Below are 17,890 nucleotides of genomic sequence, written 5' to 3'. Positions count from 1 at the left end.
GAGTCATTCAATAACAACAATGTTGAATATATAGCAGGAAAGCCTTCGTAGAGTTAGAAAACACAACAGCTATCACCCTCTGAATTTGAAATTAATGTTGTTATTTTAGAAAAAAATAAACTAATATTCTGGAAAAGTTAACTGGCTTACCCAAAGTTACCAGCTATGGACATGAATATCTATTTCGTTAACGGTTTTTATTTTTCTCATTTTTAAAACTTACAAAATTTTTAAATTTTTATTTTATTAATGTTTATTTTAAAAATAGAGATGGGATCTTGCTATGTTGCCCAAGCTGGTCTCAAACTCTTGGTCTTAAGTGGTCCTCCTGCGTCAGCCTCCCAAAGTGCTGATTACAGGTGTGAGCCACTATGCCCAACAAAAAATTATGAAAAGCTTAAACATACAAAAAACTTTGGAGAATAATATAAGTAATACCCAAGTTCTCACCACTCGACTCTAACAAGTCTTGGTATTTTGTTGACTTTGCTTCAGATACTTTCATTAAAAAAAAAAAAACTTAATAAATAGACCTCTTTTTACATTGTTCTGAACCTTCCTTCCTCCCTTTCTTACAGAAAGAAGTAGTACCATAAATTTGTTGTTTATCATTCCCATGACTTGTTTTTTCATACTGTGTCTGAAAGTAATATAAACAATAGATAATATTATTTTGCATTTTTTTAGGCTTATGTAAATGAATCATGCCAAATGTATCATTCTATAACTTGCTTTTCTCATGCAACATTGTATTTTGAGATGTAACCATGTTGATACATGTAATTCTAGTTTATTCACTTTAATTATTGTATACCGTTATCCCATGAATATGCCATATTTATATATGTGCATTCTATTGAAGACATTTGGAAAATTGGGAAATGTTTTCCATTTTCACTTTTGTGAACAATGCTACAATGAAACTCTTATTTCTATCTTGTTTATATTTCTTGGAAGAGGGGTGTATATTTGTAGGTATATTAATATATATTCTATATACAGAATTATATTAATATATATTATATACACGGAATTATTGGTTTTTAGTTTACATGCTTCAGAACCAGGACCAGGATAAGGCAATCAAAGACACAGAGTGCAAAATTTAAGGAGGACTTCCCTCTCAGGTGGCAACCGTATGCTTGCATGATCCTGAGAGTGAGGGCCTCCTTAAATGTGAAGCCCCAGGCACCTCCTTGACTCACCCAGGTCCTGACGCTTCTGATCATACACTTTCAACTCTAATAATTGCTTCACAAATTGTCCCTCCCCATGTTGGAACCAATTTATGGTCTCATCAGCAATGTATGAGAGTTCCAGTCATACCACATTCTTGTTAAGTGTGATGGAATACTTGAAAATTTTTGGTAATCTTATGGATGTGTTGGTTTAATCTATAGTTCACTTCTTACTAGTCAATTTGAGCATGATATTATTGGCCATTCAGGTTTCCTTTTCTGTGAATTGCCTTTCATATTCTCTGCCAATTTCTATTGTATTGCCTATCTTTTTCTTATATTTAAGAAATATGTGTATATACAGACACATATTTATATATACATAAAATGTATATATATATAAACAAACACATATTTAAATATACATACATATATATATATTTTTTAATATTCAGACAGGATCTTGCTCTGTCACCCTGGCGTACAGTGGTGCAATCATAGCTCACTGCAGCCTCGAACTCCTGGGCTCAAGCAATCATCCCACCTCACCTTCCTGAGTAGCTGGGACTACAGGCATGTGCCACCATGCCTAGCTAATTTCATTTTTTTTTTCTTTTTTGGTAGAGATGGAGTCTCACTGTTTTGCCCAGATTGGTCTCAAACTCCTGGCCTTAAACAGTCTTCTTGCCTCAGCCTCCCAAAATGCTGCTATTACAGGCAGGAGCCACTGTGTCTGGCCTGTTTTCTTACTGATTTATGAGATCTTATATTCGAAATCCTAACCTTTTTGTGTTATATAAGGGTAAATATAGATACAGATATCATTGTAGATATATCCTCCCAGTCTTTGTTTTGTCTTTTATAGTCCTTTGTTACACAAAATTGTACATTTTAATATACTCAAGTTATATCTCTTGTTACCTTTTTTATTGTATTTTCTCTCTGCCCTAACCAATGTTGTACAAAATATTTTCGTAAGTTTTATTCTAAAGTTCAAATTTTTGCTTTTAACTTTTGAATCTTTACTCCAAACATACTTTTGTATATGGTATAAAGCTTTCTACAGGAATAACTTATTTCCATAAAGATAGAAAAAAGTTTAAAGATTTTTTATAAATGTTGACTCAGGAGTTACACTTATTAGAATTTATCCCAAAGAAAGGAACAGAGATGTATGCAAAGACTTACTAGAGTGATGATCACTTCATCCTATTTATGTGGATGAATTGCAGATACTCTAAATATTTAACAGTGGGAAGATGGGTGAAATAAATTTAGTTACAGTTATGTAATGTAACAGCATAAAGCTATAAAATAATACATTTGAAGAAAATTTAATGACATGGAAATAAATTAATGATAGATCTTAAGTGGAAAGAGACAGTTAAAGCAGTGTACATAGTTTAATATTATTTTGTGGGAAATATATAAATATACACACAAAAAAGTTGAAATGCTATTTATTAAGCTGTTAGTGGTTGTTATCTCTGGGTTGTGAAATTATGGATGGATGATTTTCTTTCCTTTCCATAACTATATTTTCTTCAATTAATATGCATTACTTTCTTTTTTTTTTTCGAAACAGAGTCTCACTCTGTTGCCCAGTCTGGAGTGCAGTGGTGCAGTCTCGGCTCACTGCAGCCTCCACCTCCCGGGTTCAAGTGATTCTCCTGCCTCAGTATCCCAAGTAGTAGGTATTTTAATAGCAAAAATGGAAAGGTGTTTTAAAACAATCGTTCCAAGGAATGAGGTTAACAGAGCACTCATGAGTGCTTAATGTGCAATAAATCATCTTTGTCATCTAGTACTGTAGTTAGAAGGATTGAAAGCCCAGAATCTTCACGACAGAACTGAAGTCAAACGTTCTGCTTGATGGTCTTCTGTATTTCCATGGTCCCATGTCCTGATTTGGGATTCAGAAAATATGACTGTCATAACCCTATAGGTTATGGATGCCTGCTGAAACCTCATGGAGGCTTAATTCCATATCTTAATCATTTTAATTCTGATTTATTTTTACAGAAGTAGGAATCAAGTTTGTGGTTCAACAACTACAATTTAGTGAGGCAAGTGTAGTCATTCTGGTAGTTATGAAAGGTGTTGCCTTCCTTGAGATGAGGTGGGAAGGCTCTTATCAGCCAGGGGATGTCATACATGACTTGAAGACGCTTGCTGTTGAAATCCTGTGATTAGCAGGAAGTCCAAAACTTTCTCCCGACCCAAATAATCCAGGTTTTCTCAAACACCAAATAAAACCTGGCCTCGGTTTGACCCTTTTGAGAGATGCTTTCATTTCTTTTTCCAACACCAGTAGGACACCCATGCAGTATGCTTTATGTAAAAAATATCCTGAAAAATAAAATGAAACAATTTTAATTTTTTACATTTGGAAAAGATTTTAAAGCATCCAGAAGTACCAAGATTAATTTAATAGATAAATTGGGCCAGGCACAGTGGCTCATGCCTATAATCCCAGCACTTTGGAAGGCTGAGGTGAGCGGATCGCCTGAGGTCGGGAGTTCAAGACCAGCCTGACCAACATGGAGAAACTCCATCTCTACTAAAAATACAAAATTAGTTGGGCATGGTGGCACATGCCTGTAATCCCACCTACTCTGGAGGCCGTGGTAGGAGAATCGTTTGAACCCGGGAGGCGGAGGTTGTGGTGAGCCGAGATCGCACCACTACACCCCATCCTGGGCAACAAGAGCGAAACTCTGTCTCAAAAAAAAAAAAAAAAATACATTGAACCCAGTGGTGTGCTAGTCAGTGTTAGTAACTAGCACTCCCTAACTCTCCAGAGGAAAACACAGCATTTGCTGGTTTGTAGCATTGGCTGATTTCTTTGGTGTAAATGCTTCCACCATGACTGATTCCAAGCTACCCCCCTGACACCATTGAATGGGCAGATGGGGAAGAGATACACATGATCAGCTTGCCTGGTGTGATCCAGCTCCAGGCTGGAGTGCAGTGGCGTGATCTCAGCTCACTACAACCTCTGCCTCCCGGGTTCAAGCAATTCTTCTGCCTCAGCCTTCCGAATAGCTGGGATTACAGGCACATGCCACCACTATTTTTTCTATTTTTAGTAGAGACAGAGTTTAGTAGAGACACGGCTATTTTTTGTATTTTTAGTAGAAACAGCGTTTCACCATGTTGGCCAGGCTGGTCTTGAGCTCCTGACCTCAGATGATCCACCTGCCTCAGCCTCCCAAAGTGCTAGGATTACAGGCATGAGCCACCATGCCCGTCCGGGCATTTCTGGTTATACCTAATAACCATAAATAATAAATGTTAATAATTTAGCAGTTTTGCATGATTTTTTTTTTACAAAATAAATAAAACAGTAATAATGTGGAGGTACTCTGTTTCTCTCCACAGATTCATTTCCTCACCTTCCTCGCCCAGCAACAACCATTATCAAGAATGTGGTATGTATTCTTTTAGACCATGTTTTTGCACTCTTCCTACATGTATATGTATGCAAAAGAATACATAGTTATGCTTTGCATATTTTAAATTTTTATCTAATGCTATCATGTTGTTCATGTTCTTCAACTTCCTGTCCCCTTCAATAATATGTTTTAAAAATCTATTCATGTTAATACATGCAGATGCAGTTCATCTATTTTAACTGTTGGCTGTACTCTATTGTATGAATATCACAATTTATTCATCCATCCTCTTACAATGAACATTCATATTGTTTCTAATTTTTTGCTAATACAAATGATGTTTTAATGACCTTTGAGGCATGTCTGAGTATATAAAGTTACTAGACCTAGAATTGAAATGAATGAGTTGCAGCGAATACTTATTTTCTACTTTAGTAATACTGACAAATTGTTCTCCAAGTAGTTGTTCCAATTTGCACTCCTTCCAGAAATATATGAGAGTTTCTCATTTCCCATATCCTTGTTCTTGATATCACCAGGCTTTTAAAGTGTGGCCAAACTTAGGGCATGAAATGATACCTTTTTTTGACTTTGATTTCCCAGACTACTAGTTAGATTGGTCATTGTACTAGTTAGTGTAAAGGCTAAGCAGCTGTAACAAAGAGACCTCCAGATATAGTAATCTAGGTAAGAATTTCAATAAAAAAGATCTTTTTCTTACTTAATCTTATGTTGGCTAGTCCAGGCTGGTAGGAGGGCTCTGCTCCACACAGTCACTCAGGGATCCTTCCATTTGCTACAATGCTATTCCTTAGGTCATCAACCTTGTCTTCCTGGTTGAAGTCAGGTCGTTGCCACATACCAGCTTTTGGAAAAAAAGACAAGCTCAGGAAAAGCAATTTCCTTGCAGACAAATAAGGCAGAAGTTGCACACATTTCTTCCAGTCACATTTCATTGGCAAGGACTTAGTCTCACGAATAGGAAATATATGTGTCTGGCTGGGCAGCTGTGTCCAAGAAAAAGGAAGGAATGGAGAAAGTGCTAGCATTCCTTCCCAAGCAGATGTTTGTTGACGTTTTAGATTTCTTCTTCCGTGACTTGGCTGGTAATACATTGTGCCCATTTTAATTTTGCTTTTTTCCTTATTGTTTCATAGGAAGCCTTCATATGCTCTAGATTTGATTATTTATTTATACAATAATTTTGATTGTTTAAATGCACCAGTATATATACCTCAATAAAGCTATTTTAAAATATTCTCATTTGTGATTTAAACAAGCCATATCATATTCTTTAGCTAAATTAATATTTCTTTTGTAAAGTGAATAAAACTACTCCCATCCCAATTTTCTCTTTTCTGGGAATATAATTTTACCTATTAACTTAATCAAAATTATAGATTCATGAAAATTTCTTTAGGCTAATGTAAGCTGCTCCAAGTTAAAAGAGAAAAAAAATGTGGCTTCTTAGATACTATTGAACCCTCCAAGAATATCTGACAATCTGTATGACATTGTGGTAATTTTTTTGACCACTCTGAATTTCAATTTTCTCAACTGTAAGTATGATATTATTTGCTCTGCCTGCTACATGATATTGTTATAAGGATCAAGCAAGATAATGCAGAGAAAATGTTCTGTGCAATGCAAAATTTTTAAGTGTTAGGAATTAGAATTACAAATAGTATTTCAATAGCATGGCGAGGATTTCATTTGAAATGTCCTAAGTCTTGTTTCCAGTTTTACTGTTATATTCTATATACCATTTACACAGATATTCCATACTCTATATCAGGGGCTGACCTTTGGCAGTCACTACCACCTCTGGGTGTGTGTGTGTACGTGTGTGTGGGTGTGGTTGGAATAACAGCCATGGGCCCAACCACATCTGTGTGAGTCAAGACTCTCCTGAGAGCTGCCTTTATTTTGAGCAGCTCTGTTCCTAATGGCAACCTGGGAGGCTGGCTTTCCAGCCTGTTTTCAAGCAGTGCTCAGCAAAGCCACATCACTGCAAGGTATGCTTCAGATTTTCTATCGCTGTGTCAGGCCACCCCAGCTTGGCATTCATCATTGCCTTCCCCGGGCAGTTCTCAGTTTCCTGCAATGTCTCGTCCTGCCTGTCACACCCAGTGACAGCCTGTTATAGTCGGGTGGGCAGCACTAAATGGCTGCTCCCTGGCTCAGCCCCATCCGTCAGTGCCTTTCCCCAGCATCTCTGCTCCAGCACCGCCCTTCATGGGGATCCTCAGGCTTGGCAGAGGAAAAACAGGGCTGATAGAGACAGAGAAAGAGAGAGAAACAGGAATGCCTTGGGGTGTGATTTTTACTTTATTGGTGATAAACCAACTGTGAAAAGTTAGAAAGGAGAATTTTAGCAACATGTTGAAGAGGGGAGTTCTTTAAAGGGAATATAGGAAAAGCTTCATAATTTTATTGATATACTTGAATTTAATTTTAAAAATAAGGACAGTAGTACTCTTGCATCAAAATGCAGAAGATTTATTTAACGCTGTGTATCCCAACCCTGTAGGTGTTAGGAATGCCCCCGTGAGGAAGAGGAAGTGACCTGAGGTGACTACATGGTGGCAAAAGTCAGGAAATTAGCAGAGTTAGGGTTTGTGTCCTCCCTCCTACCCAGGAAGGGATTAGCACTGACTCATTTCATAAACATTTATTTAGCAACTTCTATATGCCAAGAGTTATCCTCCATGCTGGAATATAGCAGAGGCTGAAACAGATGAGGCTAAATCTTTTATGTCTGGGATTTTACTGCTTTCATGGAACTTAAATTGGGTTGGTAGGGCATGGAGGAGGTTAATGGCCAGAAACAGACAGAAAGACACATGATAATGAAAATAAATAAATAGTTACATATCAGTTACTGGTAAATGCTAAGTGTCATAGTCCACTTTGTATTGCTATAACAGAACACAATAGATGATAATTTATTTATAAAGTAAATTTATTCTTCACAGTTCTAGAGGTAGGGGCATCTGGTGAGGGCCTTCCTGCTGCATCATCTCATGGCAGAAGGTGAAAAGATCAGAGAGTATGAGAGTGCAAGTGAGCAAGAGGAAGCCAAACTTGCTTTGATAACAAGCCCACTCTTGAGATAACTAAGACACTCCTGTGATAATGACATTAATCCATGAGGACTCTCCCATCATGACCTCATCATCTCTTATTCAGCCCCACCTCCCAACGCTGTGGCATTGGGGATTACATTTACAACACATGAACTTTAGGGAATACCTTTAAACCATAGCACCATGTAATGATTTTTAAAAAGTGATGTGAAAGCAACTGAGGACATTAAAGAATATCTTTCTGAAAAAGTGACATATAAGCTGCTGTGGATCAAATGTTTATGATCTATAGCATCCACCCTCCCACACACAAATTCATATATTGAAATCCTAACCCCCAGTGGGAGGGCGTTAGGAGATGGAGCCTTTGGGAGGTGAATAGGTCATGAGGGTGGAGCCCTCATGAATGGGACTAATGCCCTTCTAGAAGAGACCCCACAAAGCTCTCTTACTCCTTGCACCTTGTGAGGACTCAGCAAGAAGATAGCCATCTATGAACCAGGAAGCGGACCCTCACCAGACAGAAAATCTGCCAGCACCTTGATCTTGGACTTCCAGCCTCCAGAATCATAAGAAATAAATTTCTCTTGTTTATAATTCTCTATGGTATTTTTGGTATAGCAATGTGAGCTAAGACATAAGTTGAGATCTGAATGATAAGAAGTAGCAAATCATGTTAGTTAGGAGGACAGAGTGCATTGAGCAGAGGCCTCAACTAACATGAAGGACCAAAAGTAGAACGAAGTTTAAAAAGTCCCAGTGGGGCTAGGAAGAAGGCCAGTGGGCCTAGAGTGGGGCGGGTGAGGGCAGAAGGCAAGGAGGTATGTGTGGAGAAGTGGCTGACCCTGGTTCACACAGCTCGGTCAGGTGGGGGTAGGATCAGGAATCACAAGTCCAAGGGTTTAGCCCAGACAGAGATCACCTGCTTGGGGCATCTGGGGCACTGAGTAAGCTGTGGTTTTCAGAATCAGGTGACTGTCAGATTCAGGGAGTTTTTCTCGGTGTGCTCAAGGACCAGAGTTTGGTGATCGAGGGCAGACAATGAGGAGGGAGGAACCATTAAAAAACAGGGTCCAGCCCTGGAAGCATAGACTAGTAGGTATTGGAAAAGTTGGTGAAGGTCTCAGGTGAATGAAGTGAAACCCCATAACAAGACAGAACAGAGAGACATGCTTCTTGTTAAGGCTGAGTAGGGGCACTGCAGGTCTTCACTCACACAGGCATCTGGGACTCATTTCAGCCCGTGGGATCCATATTTGGGACAGCAAACATTTCCAGAGCCCACTTGCTCATACAATGGGAGCTCCAGTGTATTAAAAGGTCAGACTTCTCTCGGCATAAATACTCACCTGGGTGAGCCTAAAGATGGCAGGTCATTTTGCAAGCACTGAGAGAGACAGCCAAATGTAAAGAAGCTTGCTTTTGACGGTTTAGGATCAAATTTGGAGCTCTGTGTCTTTGAGTTTGGGTACCTCTCAAGCCAAATCTTTAATATTTTTTTTCTACATTGTAAAGCAACCAACTGACGAAGGAACAAAGGTGAAAGTTCACTGTGAATAAGACTTGATTTTGCATTCCAAAGACACATATACCCTGGATTAGGTTAGCTACAAATTGAAGCTTTATGTGACAAGTAACATCTCAGGATAGCAGAAAATGTCCCTGTTTCTGAAGACGCACCGTGTCAAACCGTAGTCTCTAATTTTTGTGGCAAGGAAAAACTTCACATGGCCCCAAAGCCTGTACTCTTATAATTAGACCGTCCTGTCTCCAAGTAAGCATATTTTTCCAATTTTTATCTATTGTAGTCAAATTAGACCACAATTATGTGGAATTAAAATGAGGCATCATTCATGGAGATGTAGTACCTAATGTTAAAATGTGTGTGCCTGTTTGCTGAGTTGAAACCATATAGATAGAAAAGATACCTGATTAGATACAGCATATGGAGTGCTTTTTTTTATTTTTATTTTTAGACACTCTCACTCTTATCGTCAGGCTGGAGTGCAGTGGCATGATCTCGGCTCACTGCAACCTCTGACTCCCTGGTTCAAGCGATTCTCCTGCTTCAGCCTCCCAGGTAGCTGGAACTACAGGCACATGCCACCATGCCCAGCTAATTTTTGTATTTTTAGTAGAGACAGGGTTTCACCGCATTTGCCAGGATGGTCTCAATCTCCTGACCTCGTGATCTGCCCACCTCAGCCTCCCAAAGTGCTGGGATTACAGGCATGAGCCACCGCGCTTGGCCGTGGAGTGCTTTCTATAAAAAGATAACAATGAAGCTGTCAATATTTTCACTAGAGGCATTCATTTCTTCATGCCTTACTGTAACAGTCCCCAACATTTTTGGCACCAAAGATTGGTTTCATGGAAGAAAATTTTTCCACGGGCTGGGGCGGGTTGGGAGGGAGTGGTTTCAGAATGATTCAAGTGCGTTACATATACTGTGTACTTTGTTTCTATTATTATTACATTGTGATACATAATGAAATAATTATACAACTCACCATTGTGTAGAATCAGTGGGAGCCCTGAGTTTGTTTCCCTGCAACTAGGCAGTCCCATCTGGGGGTGATGGGAGACAGTGACAGATCATCAGGCATTAGAGTCTTATAAGGAGAGGGCAACCTAGATCCCTTGTATGAGCAGTTCACAATAGAGTTTGTGCTCCTGTGAGAATCTAATGCCGTTGCTGATCAGACAGGAGGCGGAGCTCAGGCGGTAATGTAAGCAATGGGGTATGGCCATAAATACAAGTGAAGCTTTACTCACTTCGCTACCGCTGCTTACCCCCTGCTGTGCAGCCCAGTTCCTAACAGGCTACAGAATAGTACTAGTCTGTGACCCCAAGGTTAGGGACTGCCATCTTACTGTGTCCTAGGCACTATGCTGAGCACATTTTACACGATCTCATTTCCCTTATATTATGCCATTGTTTCTAAGTAAAAGTAAGGTACTCAACAAATCTCCTGGCTTGGGGGCCGGCGGGGGGGGGGTCATCTGATCTGACTTATATCATTTGACTTATAGCAAATTTTCCATTAATGTATCTTCTTTACTTCATGAGACTTGAGAAATCACTTATTTGAACTTCTTTTTTTTTTCTTTCTTGCTACAATGAGGGCAGTAATACATTAACTATTTAGGTTGGTAACAAAAGTAATTGCAGTCTTTGTCACTAAAAGTAAATTTACTGCCACTGCACTCCTGCCTCGGTGACAGAGTGAGACTCCATCTCAAAAAAAAAAAAAAAAAAGAAATGACTCAAAGTAAAAGGAAAAACACTAAGCTTTAACAGATGATGAAGAGCCCAACCAAAATCTATTGAAAAGTAAATTTAATTTTTATGGTAAAGACCGCAATTACTTCTGTTACCAACCTAATAACTACTTGGTTCATAGATATCGTAGTGAGAAAGGACCTTGAGAGGCATGAACCAGGCTTCCGCCTTCAGACAGTTGGGGCTATTTGTTCACAAATAGGAGGACAAGACTGGTGAAGTCACCTGCTCAAGGCCACATAGCTGGAGAAGGGCACAATCAAAACCAGCGTCCGGGTCTTCTGTCTCCTATTAAGATCTCCTTTCCCTAAGCTGAGCCTCCGGTGAGAGCAAGAGTCAAGGTGTGTTGGGATATAGCACATGTCTGCCATTGGTTCTCCCTGACCAGTTGTACCTGTAAAGCATAGAATGAAAGGGTAAGGATGGAATAAAACATGGTTTCTGTGAATGGCCCATTGTGCTTCTAACAGGCCAATTTGTGAAGAATTTAGGAAAGGCAGCTAAAACCAAAAACCATGGCTCAAAATAAATAAGCATCACTCCAAGGAAAAGGATCACGGCCTTATAACAACATTCTACCCGGATGATGAGATTCACATGCCTTCCTCCTGCCTCGCCTCTTCTACTGGGAGCACAACTGCTCCATCCTTTCCACTTGGCCAACATCCCAAACCTCAGCTTAGGACAACTCCAGTGTGCGATACAGGATTTAAAAGGAATAAAGAGGGAAGATGCTGAGGGGACCTTTTTTTTTTTTTTTTTTTTAAACAGAGCCTTGCTCTGTCACCCAGGCTGGAATGCAGTGGCGCAATCTCAGCTCACTGCAGCCTTTGCCTCCCAGATTCAAGCAATTCTCCTGCCTCAGACTCCCAAGTAGCTGGGATTACAGGCGTGCACCACCACGCCCAGCTAATTTTTGCATTTTTAGTAGAGACTGGGTTTCACCATGTTGTCCAGGCTGGTCTTGAACTCCTGATCTCAGGTGATCCACCTGCCTCAGACTCCCAAAGTGCTGGGATTACAGGCATGAACCACCACTCCCAGCCCTGAGGGGACCTTTCAGCCAGGCTCAAGTCATTTTTAAAATGCAGAAGTGGCAATTAGCACAGAGACTTATTTGTGTGTGTGTGCGTTTGTGTGTGTGTGCGTGTGTGTGTGTTGTCAGGGAGCACTTTCTTCCTTATGACTGTGCCTGAAAGCCAGACTTTCCTGACCCACTAATGAGTTTCCTGCAGGGCAGAGAAATCACCCCTCCCACCATGAAAAGGGCCAATTGCAGAAAAATCTCTAGTGAGAGAGAAAGATCTGAACAAACATAAAATGGACATTGATTTAAGGCAGATGCTGGCACCCCCCAGGAAATGGGGAATAAAAGGCAGTGTTTGGGGAGAAGCAGGAGCATCTCTTGAAAGGAAGGAGAAAGCAAAGGAATACATTAAAAGACCAAGAATTGGCAGCAAGGAATTTGTTTTATAACAGGCATAACCGTGTCAACCAAAACATGTAAAGAAATGACTCTGTAAGCAAAGTCCAGGTATGGTGTCTCACACCTGTAATCCCAGCACTTTGGGAGGCCGAGGTGGGTGGATCATCTGAGGTCAGGAGTTCAAGACCAGCCTGGCCAACATGGTGAAACCCCATCTCTACTAAAAATATAAAAATTAGCTGTGCGTGGTGGTGGGCACCTGTAATACTAGCTACTTGGGAGGCTGAGGCAGGAGAATTGCTTGAACCCAGGAGACAGAGGTTGCAGTGAGCCGACACAGTGCCACTGCACTCCAGCCTCAGTGACAGAGTGAGACTCCATCTCAAAAAAAAAAAAAAAAGAAAAGAAAAGAAAAGAAATGACTCTAAGCAAAAAGAAAAACACAAAGTGTTAACAGATGATGAAGAACCCCACCAAAATCTGAAAACTGTTTCCCAAGTTGTAAAACTTTCATCTCCCTAGTGAGTAGGGATTAGAGCTTAAAGTATGCCCACTCTGGCATAATTTATTTACAAATAAATTATATATCCATAACTAAGCGCGTCAATTTAACAGAAATGTTTACTCATAATACTGCCCATACCATGCTTGATGATTTATTCTTACATGACCTCTTTGCATTTAAAGTATCATTAGGGAGCTGAGTAAAAAACATGGCTAAATTTTGATGGGATTGGAGGCTGGGGAAGAGAGGAGGAAAGGATACGGGACCCCAAGAATTAGCTGGATTTTGCAGTGGGGCTCTCACAGCAAAAGACCATTGTGGATGAGGGGTCTCTGTACCTTTACCTACTTGCCAGGGAGGAGGGTGTGATGGAGCTAATGACCCGAATGAAAAGTTCCAACAGCAGATACAGGGTGTGCTAGGGGACTGAGTCAGTGTGTGAGTCAAATCCCACTCCACCCAGGAGCAAAACGACAATGGAGTCTTTCAGAGCATGGGTGTGAGTCATGCCAGAGCATCAAGCCATGCCATGCGACACTGTGACATCACTCCTACAGTCTCCATCTGGGCCCACAGAGCGGCTGTGGAAACGGTGATTGGATTTAAATCAAATTCAACTCTATTAAGTTAACCTTTGCAAGGTCAACATCTGCTACTTGCTTTTTGGCCAGGCAGCAATCTCGACAATGAGTGTGGATGGCTTCATTAATGAGGCTTTGATAATAGAAATCTGGGTCCTGATTAGACTGTATGCAGCATGTGTTTGTGGACTCCAGTGTATTTTACTGGCTTTCTCAGAGTTGTCAGTTGTATGTAGGAAATTATAATAGCAAAGGTATTTTTAAAAAGTCTGAATTGGCCGGGCCGGGAGTGGCTCATGCTTGCGATCCCAGCACTTTGAGAGGCTGAGGCAGGTGGATCACTTGAGGTCAGGAGTTTGAGACCAGCATGGTCAGCATGGTGAAACCCTGTCTCTACTAAAAATACAAAAAGAAAAAAAAATAGCCGAGTATGGTGGCTCGAGCCTGTAATCCCAGTTACTTGGGAGACTGAGGCAGGAGAATTGCTTGAACCCAGGAGGCAGAGGTTGCAGTGAGCCGAGATCGCACCACTGTACTCAGCATGGGCAACAGAGTGTGAGCCTGTCTAAGTCTAGCTATATTAGCACTAAGTACGTGTGTGTGTGTGTGTGTGTGTATGATTACAAAGTGCTTATATGCACAAAATTGTTCAAACTGCATATATGCTTTTTGTTTTTTTTTTAGACAGAGTCTCACTATGTCACCCAGGCTGGAGTACAATGGCATGATCATAGCTCACTGAAGCCCATCTTCTGGGGTCAAGCAGTCCTCCCACCTCAGCCTCTCAAGTAGCTGGGACTACAGGTATACACCACTATGCCTGCTAATTTTTTTCATTTTTTTTAGAATCCCTCACAAAGTGGCGGGATTATAGGCATAAGCCACCATGCCTGGCCCATGGAAACATTTTTGTTACAACAATAAATGTCCAACAATAAGTGCCTAACTGTAGATATTGTTTAATTAGATTATAGTATGCCTGTACAATGGGATATTATGAAGCTGTTGACGAGAAAAAGGTACATTGATATATATATATATGAGCATGCATGCTATTATAAAATACTATTATTTTTAAGCATCTTAAGATATTTTAAGTGAACTAATCAGTTTTCTGACCTGTGCTGTCAACAGAATTTCTGATGATCAAATAATAAAACTCAGACAATGTTGGTTTTGTGCCATCAAAAAAAAAAAAAAGAAAAAGAAAAATACATAGTAGAATCCCATTTATGTAAAAATAAGATAGACATAAATATAAGTCTATATTAAGGCTTAGACAGTCTCTGGAAAATGGAAAAATAGCTGTTAACTGGATTAGGCTCAGGAGAGGGACTGGTGGGCTGGTAGAAATAGAGTGGTAGAAGAAAGCATTAGTTGGTTAAAATTAGTTTTCTTCTAAATGCATCTTTTAACATATGTCAAACATTAAAGACACAATAAATGCATTCAATATTCAGAAACCAAATTATCATTACTAAGTCACTGACTGCTGAAAATACACTTTTAAACTTGTTCCAAGTTTCCGTAAATAAGGATTCAAGTGCCCCAAAGCAATTTCATTGTTAATGTTTCTATACTTCCATATTTTCTTTTTAGCATGAATTCAAGGAATTCAGGGGCATTTTCTTCCTAGATATTTCCTTTCTCAGTAATTCAGACAATCATTGATCTAATAATAAAAAGGAAGCTATTAGAGACTCTGTGTGCCAGATATTACTCATGCATGATAAATTGCATGCCCAAGGGAATATTAAAAAAGCACATCAACAAAAATAGAATTTAATTCTCATTGATTAAAACAATATGCGCCAAAGAGTTCCTTTTATGGAAGAGGAGAAATAACAACATATTTCAAGAAATCTAACCACTGAATGCAGGAGATTATGGCCCCCCCATAGGTTTCAACTATTCAATGAGCTTTTCTTGATTATTTATTTGTATCAGGCATCTTGTTGAGAATTACTAGCAGAACAGTATGGTAGCAGAATAAATAAGTTAAAATAACCATTACAGGCCAAGCACGGTGGCTCATGCCTGTAATCCCAACACTTTGGGAGGTCAAGGCAAGAGGATCACTTGAGGCCAGGAGTTTGAGACCAGCCTGGGCAACATAGTGAGACTCCTTCACAAAAAATTTAAAAAGTTAGCAGGGCGTGGTGCCACGTGCCTGTAGTCTCAGCTACTCAGGAGGCTGAGGCAGAAGGATTGCTTGAGCCTAGTAGTTTGAGGCTGTAGGGAGCTATGACTGTGCACTGCACTCCAGCCTGGGAGACAGAGTGAGACCTTATTTCAAAACGCAAATGCACACACACACACACACACACAAAATATCATTGCAAATGCACTTCAATAAGTGGTAGAGGCCACCGAGAAAATGTATTTCAGCAAGCAAAGAAGAGGAAGAGGCCTTAAAAGGAGATTGTATAAACTGGCATAGAGACATGAAAGAATGAGGTATTTAGCAAGAATGCTGCAAATCCTAGGTGGGGAGGATACATATCTCAAACTGCCTATTTAACATCTCCAGGTGGATATCTAATAAGTAACTCACACTCAATGTATACCAAATTGAGCGTCTTATTCCTCCATGCCCCACCCCTATAGGTGCCTCCCATGGCCTTCCTATTCTCAGTTCATGGAAAGTGCATTCTTCAGACCAAATGCTTGGGAGGCACTATTGACACTTGTCTATAGCGACAGCCAAGGTGTCAAGGTATCAGCAAATCCTTTTGGCTCCACTGAATAGATCCAGAACCCAGCACATCTCACCAGCTCAGAAGCTTCCACCATGGTCCAAGTCCCTCTCATCTCTTGTAGGGTTGCCCCACTTCAATCTGTCCTTGACATAGCAGATAGTGTGATCTGTTTGCATAGCAGATAGAGTGATCCATTTATACTGCAAGACAGATCATGCAATTCTCTAACTCAAACCACCCCTCCGGTGGCCCTCATTCTACTCTGTGTAAAAACCGGTCCTCACTATGGCCAACAAGGCCCTGCCTGACCTGGCACTCCCCCTCCCTAATTCACCTTCCTCCCTCTACTCCTCTCTCTTGCCTACCTCTGCATCCACACTGGCCTAGCTCTTCCTCCAGCCTCCCCAACCGACTTGTTCCAGCCCCTACAGTCTCTAGGCGATGATCCTTCCTGGAATGTGTCCCTCACCCTCCTCTGTAAAATGGCAGTCTCCCCCTTACACCCTATCCTCTTCTCTTTTATTTTTGTCATATCACATATCGCTATCAAATACATTCCATATTCTATGTGTTTATTTTGTTTATTATCTGCCACATATAACCCATCCCTGGAATATAAACTCTGGAAAGGGAGGGATTTTTGTCTGTTTTGTTCACTGCTGCATCAGCAGAACCTAGAATAGCACTTGGAATATTGTAGGTGTTCAAGAAATATTTGTGAAATTTGTGAATGAATGAGAGAGGTCTGAATGGGGTCTGAAATGATAGAAGTTGAGGTTAAAGCGCTACACAAGGGCCCAGCTCCAGAAGGTGTCTTGGTAAGAACTTTGGACCTTATCAGGCAATAGAAAACTGTGGGGAAAATATAGATATAATATACACACATACATATAATATAAAAATATACACACATCATAAATACAGCATGAGGTGGGGGAAGGCAGAAAACTGAAAAGTTAAAAAAATTATTTGTGGCCGGGCGAGGTGGTTCACACCTCTAATCCCAGCACTTTGGGAAGCCGAGGCGGGTGGATCATAAGGTCAGGAGATCAAGACCATCCTGGCTAACATGGTGAAATCCTGTCTCTACTGAAAATACAAAACATTAGCCAGGCATGGTGGCAGGTGCCTATAGTCCCAGCTACTCGGGAGGCTGAGGCAGGAGAATGGCGTGAACCCGGGATGTGGAGCTTGCAGTGAGCCGAGATCGCGCCACTGCACTCCAGCCTGGGCGACAGAGCAAGACTCCGTCTCAAAAAAAAAAAAAAATTATTTACACTGTGAGGATGGAGAAAATGACACGAATTCCACAGACATTGTGGAACAGCATTGATGCAGCTTAGTAGCTAAATTAATGAGGAAGGTGAAGGAGAAAAATGACCCAAAAGTAAATCTGAGTTTCTAGTCTGGGTGTTTGGGCACGTATGGATGCCATTAAATGAAGTTAGAATGTTTTTGACCCCAGAGGAAGCTATAAAAGCCAATGGTGGTGTCTTCCAGGAGGAAATGCAAACTGGCTGGCTTCCAGACATTATAATTGATCTTATGCTGTGAGTCCATTTTAAAATCTCGCACAAGTGCTGTCCCGCAGCAGATGGTGGACATGCTAGTTATGACCCATCATTCAGTTCCTTAAAGGTTCTGTCTGCATGATGCCAAGACATCTGGATGAAAATGAAGCACCCGGCACATCTTTTGTGTGTTTATGTGACACCATGCGTCTTGAGAGCGACGACA

General features: G+C 40.5%; 1 protein-coding gene across 5 annotated transcripts in view; it reads left to right on the top strand.

The window, feature by feature from the left end:
• PSD3 (pleckstrin and Sec7 domain containing 3) overlaps window positions 1-17,890 on the top strand; it is a 713,864-nt gene that overhangs the window by 96,994 nt on the left and 598,980 nt on the right. For all 5 annotated transcript variants that reach the window (XM_003823634.7, XM_055116331.2, XM_063607125.1 and 2 more), the window contains one exon: window positions 4,560-4,609. The gene's annotated coding sequence lies outside the window, so the exon portion shown is untranslated. The remainder of the gene's footprint in view (window positions 1-4,559; window positions 4,610-17,890) is intronic.

Source organism: Pan paniscus, chromosome 7, assembly GCF_029289425.2.
Source record: "Pan paniscus chromosome 7, NHGRI_mPanPan1-v2.0_pri, whole genome shotgun sequence".
Lineage (NCBI taxonomy): Eukaryota > Metazoa > Chordata > Mammalia > Primates > Hominidae > Pan > Pan paniscus.
The sequence above is the reverse complement of the archived record's forward strand: the minus strand, read 5'-3'. Positions and strand labels throughout refer to the sequence as shown.